The sequence below is a fragment of the Callospermophilus lateralis genome, chromosome 7 (genome assembly GCF_048772815.1).
Source record: "Callospermophilus lateralis isolate mCalLat2 chromosome 7, mCalLat2.hap1, whole genome shotgun sequence".
NCBI lineage: Eukaryota > Metazoa > Chordata > Mammalia > Rodentia > Sciuridae > Callospermophilus > Callospermophilus lateralis.
In genome coordinates this window covers 23,935,263-23,942,404 of record NC_135311.1, presented here as the reverse complement: position 1 = coordinate 23,942,404, position 7,142 = coordinate 23,935,263, and the positions used below count along the sequence as shown (strand labels likewise).

The window sequence follows — 7,142 nt, the reverse complement described above, 5'->3', positions numbered from 1 at the left end:
CAGGGGCTCAGGGAGGACCTCACCTTGACTCTAGTAGTGCAGACACTCCATCCTAAGCCCCAGTGAAGAGACATCTGCTTGCTCAAAGGTGGCTGTGAGAAGTTTTCCTCTGCTTACCCAGAATTCTGTTCCAAAACCAGAGCCCCTGCAGACTTCTCCCCAGCGCCATGGAGTCCTTTCACCTGCATTGCAGCTCCACTGGAGCCGCTCTGCACAGGCGGCAGGGTCCCTTGGAGATTCTTCAGTTCCTCTACTTCCATGGTACCTTCCATGCTGCCTGGAGAGACATGCTGCACGCCCTAGGGAACACAGCCCTGTTCAGTGTTTCCCCTGAATGCCCAAACCACATGCAAGGATGCTACCAGTACAAATGCATCTGGTGGAAGACAACCACAAGTCCAACATGGGCTCCTGGTACATGGAAGCCAGGGAGTAGTACTGTGCGGTGAAGGACTACTGCGGTCCAGGGATGCGTACTGCTAGGAGGGCATTGTGTGCTCTGCTACAATCTGCTTGGCTTAGCAGATGATAAAGGAGCTGCTGAGGCTGGAGAAGGCCTTGAGCTGCATGGAGCAGCTGTCCCAGGTGCTGGACACATCCTGCCCCTCCAGGCCCGCCAGCTCTTCAGGCCCCTTAGGGGTACTGCAAGCCCACTCCCACCCTTACCTCACAGTTTGTCTTCAGCTTCCCTATCTCCCTGGGTGTGCAATTGGCCCCCAGCAGACTGCAGGACCAGCACAACCCCAACCTTACCTCCCCCAGCACTCAGAGCCACTCACCTAACCCCTGAAACTCAGGTTGCTGCCAGGGATGCCTCTGTGGGACTGAACAATATATAAATTTGTATCAAGAGTATATAATGAGTCTAATGTCTACTATGGTAGATGTCTTTTTCTCCATTTATCATACCTTCTGCTGCTGCATAGACTGATAATATATAAGTGCAGTTTCCCAGTCTCATCTGGAGTAAGGATTGCAGTTGGCATTGATTCTTCAATGAGATGAATTCATGTGAGACAAACCTACGTGTGCATATGGACGATTCAGGGTAGGAGTGGCATGTAGGGAACTTATGTTCTTGTGAAGAAAGTGAGTATCCTGATCAAGCTCTGGAGTTGGGTTCCTGGCAGCAAGGTGTTAAATGGCATAAGTTGGGGAGTGGGGAGTAGTGTCCACTGGAATATTTCTGTGCTGTGTTTGGACCTTTCTCCTTACTCCACTTTTTTTCTATCTGTGCAGCATCCAAACAGAGGTCTCTATCCTTCCTAGAAATTTTATAAATTATGGAAATATCTTAAATATATCCCTTAATGTAATATAATTACATTAGATTATATAATTACATGTAATTATATGTAATTAATTATGTAATATAATTACTAGAGTGAATTCTCCTCTCTACATATAAGACCTGACTGATGCCTTATTTGTGAAGATTGAGTTGATTGACCTAAAACACAACATTGCTATGTTAATGAGCTTTGATGAAAAATACCCGAAAGAAAAACTTTTAGAGGAGAGATTTATTTTGGTTCAAAATTTCAGAGTGTTCAGATCATCATTGGCTGGCTCCAAGGCAGAAATATTATGGTGGAAGGATATGATGGTGGAAAGCTGCTCAGCACATGGGAGCTGGGGAGCAGAGAGAGGGGAAGGGACCAGGACATATAGAGCCCAAGGTCATGCTCCCTCTGACCTTCTTCCTCCCATCATGACTCACCTGCTGACAGTTACCAACCAAGAGTTCATTCAAATTTTTAATTCATCAAATGGATCAATCCAGTTGTTGTAATCCAACGGTTTCACCTCTGAACATGGTTGCCTTATTTAACACTTGAGTTCTTTAGGGGACATTTATAGGTCCTTACTATAAGAATTGACTTGCCCATGGTTAATATTCAGTATATTTTTTCTATTATTATCACTACTGCTACCCATAGAGCAACTACTACAAGATGTGAAGGAAGAAAGAATCCATTCGTAATAGAAACAACAAACCAAATACTTAGACAAAAACCATTAGAAAGCTGTGCAAGATCTATTGGAAGGATAATTTAAAATGCTGTTATGCACAAAAAAGAGACTTGAATTGATTTTTCGTAGACTCAATATCCTTCATTTTCACTTCTTCCTACAACATTCATAAGGGACTATAATTTCAACAGAAATAACATGATTTCTTCAATTTTAGAACAAGACAAGCTGATTTTTAAAAATCAGATTGACAAAGATTTGAAGAAAAAGCAAATTTACTTACTAATGAAAATATAAGACAAATTCATATTTAAAAGAATTGATACACAAAAGTGAATAGGAATGACAAATACACAATCCAAACCTTTGGTGGACTACCAATTTATAGGATGAAACCTAAAATAAGGTTTCATCAAGGACAATTGTGTTTTTCCCCTTTTTTAAACATCTTTTTCTTAGTAGATGGACACAATAGCTTTATTTTACTTATTTATTTTTATGTGTTCCTGAGGATCAAACCAGGGCCTCACACATGTCAGGCAAGCTCTCCACCACAGAGTCACAAACCCAGCCCCAAAGGATAATTACTTTTAGTTTAGTCAGTATAGAGTGATATTCTTGATAGTGACTGTCACAAATGGTTTATTTAGAACACTATTTTTATATATGTGTGTGTGTATAAAATTTTCTAAGTAGATTACACTATTCTTTGCCTAAAGAAAATAGCAGTCACTGATATTGTCAAGAGTAGAGCAAAGGGAAGTATCCTAAAGATGCACTGTTTAGAATAGAACCTGACGTTACAGAATACATAGGGGTAGCTTTTTCATTTTTATACATCTCTTTGATTTGGTTTTACTTTCATCTTGGGTGTCTTTTTTACTTTCAGCATGGGGTGTCTTTTTTGGTTTTCTGATCTTTACATATTGAAGATATTTTCCTATCCTTACCCTAAAAATACAAGGATTGCAGATAACAGCAAGAGAAAAAAACCAATAGAAGAATGAGGAGCACTGCTCTTTCTTGGACAGGTCCTCTCATCTCTCCTGCAGGCCCACTTGGACACTTCCTGAAAATGCCTGCTCCCCACAGAAAGGAGGACCCAGTCAATAGAACAGTGGCAGTTTTTTCTTATTGCAAATGCCTTGGCAGTTGCCCTTCTCAGGCTGACTGTTAATTTAGAGCTCTGACTTCAACTCATCCCCAACACATATCAAGTCTACTACAAGAAGCACCACTCCCCACTTGCCCAAATCTGGAAATCAACAGGCTGTCAAGGACTCATGATACTCTGCCCCAGTACAGAACAGTTTTCTGCTTTCCAGTAACATGACCAGGCATGTCAGGATTGACCTAGACATTGACACACTGCAAACTTCCATCTAAAGTATTTTCAGTTTTACTCATAGGAATGCAATAGGCATGATTTTGATGAACATTCAGGTAGTGGAACATGGGGAGGTTCCTGGAGAGTGGCATTCCTGGAGAGGGCAGGAATCTCTGCACCTCTTCTCCCTTACCTGTGCTCTCTTTCATCTGGCTTCCCATCAATCTCCTCTGTAATATCTTTTGTTGATAGACCAATAAATTTACAAACACAAGTGTATCCCTGAACTGCTCTAGAAAATTAAAGAAACCTAAGGAGGGGATTAGAAAACCCAATTTATAGCCTACCAGCTATATGTGTGTGTGTGTGTGTATAATAAAATATTGATTTATATTATATTATATATATATTTTCTTTATAAAATGTTTATTTATTTTATAAATAAACATTTTATAAAATATAATGTTAATATACACAAATACACACACACACACACACACACACACACACACACCCCACATATACAGAAGCACAGGTCCTCTTTGGTGAACTACAAATTTATAGGAATACCCCCTAAAATAAGTTTTTTATGCTTGCATTTGGCATCCAAAGTGGACTGCAGCCTCATAAGATTCACCCTCAAACTGTGGAATCTAACCCTATTCTCTAGGAAGTGTCAGGATACCCCCAGAGGTATCTACTAGGGAACTGACTAACTGTTAGAGGATCAAATATCCACACACATTTTGGTAAACAAATGTAATTCTGTGTTTACTATAAGAAAAGAGAAAATACACTTTTTTCTATATTTTAGAGATGTTGGTCTGTATACATAGAGACTCTGCCTGTGCCAACTCAGATCTTAGGGACCAGCCATGAAAATAGTTGCATAAATAAACATCAACCGTGAAATGTGCAGTTGGTGATTTCTCATTTTGACACATGGGGAAAAGAACAGTTGGAGCCTTGGCCAGTTCATATTTCCCTTTTGCATGGGTTTGAAATGCTTTCTGGGGTACTAAAAATTGCCTTGGGTAACACAGTTTTCCTACACAATAATTTGTTACCATTTTCTCCAATATCTTGAAATTTGTTGGCATCATATGAAACTTTTTTAAGAGATTAGTAATAACATACTTTACCTCATGCTTCTATTTTATGCACCTCTTTTAAAAATTTGCTATCAAGTCCACAGTTATATTATTAGTAATGTTATAACATAATAAGATCTTACTTTGTATTTTTCATTATGTACTACTATTGTGAATTCCTCTGTAATTTTGTGAAGAATCTGCATTTTCTCTTTTTACTCTTGTTATGGAATACTTTAAAATGATAAATTTCCATTGGGGTATGCCTTAGTGTGTGTCTGTGTGTGTGTGTGTGTGTGTATACACACATGTATGTGTGATTTAAACTTTTCTTTAATGTTTTGTATGTCTTTGTATCTGAAAACAAGCCCGAACATTTTTCTTATGTTTATATTATTTTATCTTATTTGTGCTCGCCCAATGTGTCTTTTTTTTTGTTCTAGAAGTCAGATTGGGACTCATTTACCTTAGCTTCTGTTTTATACTTCTTTATCTTCTTGGTATAGACGCTGTTACCCCTTGTGCTCTATTTAGAGAAAGACTTCAGCCTGGTATCTCAGTGTGCTAATTCATTGTTTTTGCATTAGAAATAAAAGCTACTCTAACCTTGGAGAAGAAAACTAAGATGAAAAAAATTTCTGGCCTTGAATTTTTATATTGGCAATGATTTCTTTTATTTGAGATAAAGAGGACAAACTATTAATGTAAAAAAGAGATAAATTAAACATTATTTGAATCTTAAACTTCTGCTGTTTGAAAGTTTCCATCAAGAAAAAGAAAATGATAAGATAAGTCACATATAATATTTACAATATTAATAATAATAAAATAAATTTTATTATTATTAGATTAACAGTATTCAGGTATCTGACAAGATTTATGGTCATTGGACATCTTCAAATTTGGCAATAGTAAGACAAGCAACTTAAAGAAGGATCAAATATTTCAACAGATACTACACAAAAAGGGAATGTAACATCAATGAACACCTGAAAATTTGCTCAAGAGCATGAGTCATCAGGAAAACAAAAATGAAGACCAACTCCCATCATCACAATGTCTAAAATTGAAATGACAATGCCAAGTGTTGGCAGGGATTTAGAACAACTGCAGCTCCATCCTCTGTTGTTGAGAGGGATACATGTTACTATCACTTTGAAAAACAGTTTGGTGGCTGCTTATGAAGATGAGCATACACTAATCATGTGACCTGTCAATGCTGTCACCAGACATAAACGCATAAAACCAGAAAACTACATGTTCCCATGAACTTCAGAACTGCTATGCTCAGAGTAGTGCCCGAATGGAAGCAATCAAAATGTCCATGAACAAGTGCCTGGATAAAACAAGTTATCATAATCCTTGAAATGGAATAAAACTCCGCAATAAAAACATAAACTATCGATACGAGTAATAACATAAAAGAATCTCAGAAATATTATGGTGCGCAAAAGGAGTTAGATAGAAAAGAATGCATGACAAACTATTCCATTTATATTTACCTGCACAGGCACTTTCCTTCCTCTAAGGTGTTCTTGATAGGTATTTTGGTCACAGTGACACAAAGCTGAATAAAACATTCTATTCATTGAACTTGAAAAATATGATTATATTGGCATATAAACAAATGAACTAATGATATATCAAATCAGTGGAGGAAATGATAACTTTAAAAAAAATCTCTTCTGGAAGGAAATCATGCTGGAGCACTGACACATCAGACCAAAAAAAAAAAAAAAATCTAAATGAATGTAAGCCCAAAATGTAAATAATAATAATAATAATAATAATAATAATAATAATAATTAAAACACTAATTTCAAGATAATTTTTAAAAGTATTTGTATAACATTGGCCTTGGGGAGAAGTTTTTCAACTAACACTGGAAATTTAGCAGATGTAAAGAGAAGAATAACTTATTTGGTAACATTAAAGTCTTCTAATTCTTCTCTGTGCAGGGTCTCTTCCTTTGTCACCATGTTTGGGTGTTTGTTCATTAACTTTTAATCCTAAGACCCTGTCAATATCACAAAATAATAAAAACAATTTGAAGAAGATTTTTTAGGATTCTTTTTTCAAATGAAAGTAGTTTCTTATTTTCATTTCCACACTTACTCCTCTCAGCTTGTCCTTATTTTTTCCTTATTTTGTGGACTAAGATGTCCAGCATTGGAGTAAGTGAACATGGAGAGAAATCCTCACCTTGTTCCTGAAGTTAGGTGGGAAACATTCAGCATTTCACTACTAACTGTATCAGTTGTTTGTTCTTCATAGACACATTGTGTCAGGTGAGAAAAATTACCTCCTATTCCTAGTTTTCCAAAAAAAAAAAAAAAAAAATAGGAATGAGTTTTGATTTTGTCAAATACTTTCTTAAAATTTATTGAAATTATTGTATATCTATTTTTCATTCCTTGTTCTGTTAATGAAGTAAATAATATTCATTAATTTTCAAATATTGAGCAAATTTTACATTCCCAAACTAAACTTGTTTGGGTTGCATTGTTCCTGTTACATATGTCTGGCTTTCTTTTGTAGAGGACTTATTTTTGCACAAATGTTTATGAAAAATACTTGTGCATATTTTTTTTATTGTTGTTATCAGATCTTTTGGTATCAGATATGTTCCATTTGGTTTTGATATCAGGGTTAGGTCTACCTAAGAAATGAGTTGGGAGATTTTTTTCTCCTTTTATTTTCTAACTTGTGAATCTTTTTAAAAATATATTTGTTTTCTAGTTGCACCCAAT

General features: G+C 36.4%; 1 pseudogene; it reads left to right on the top strand.

Annotated features, from left to right (window-relative positions):
* The first annotated feature begins 287 nt into the window (after positions 1-287).
* LOC143404121 (dual specificity protein phosphatase 4 pseudogene) lies at positions 288-790 on the top strand (annotated as a pseudogene).
* The last annotated feature ends 6,352 nt before the right edge of the window (positions 791-7,142 follow it).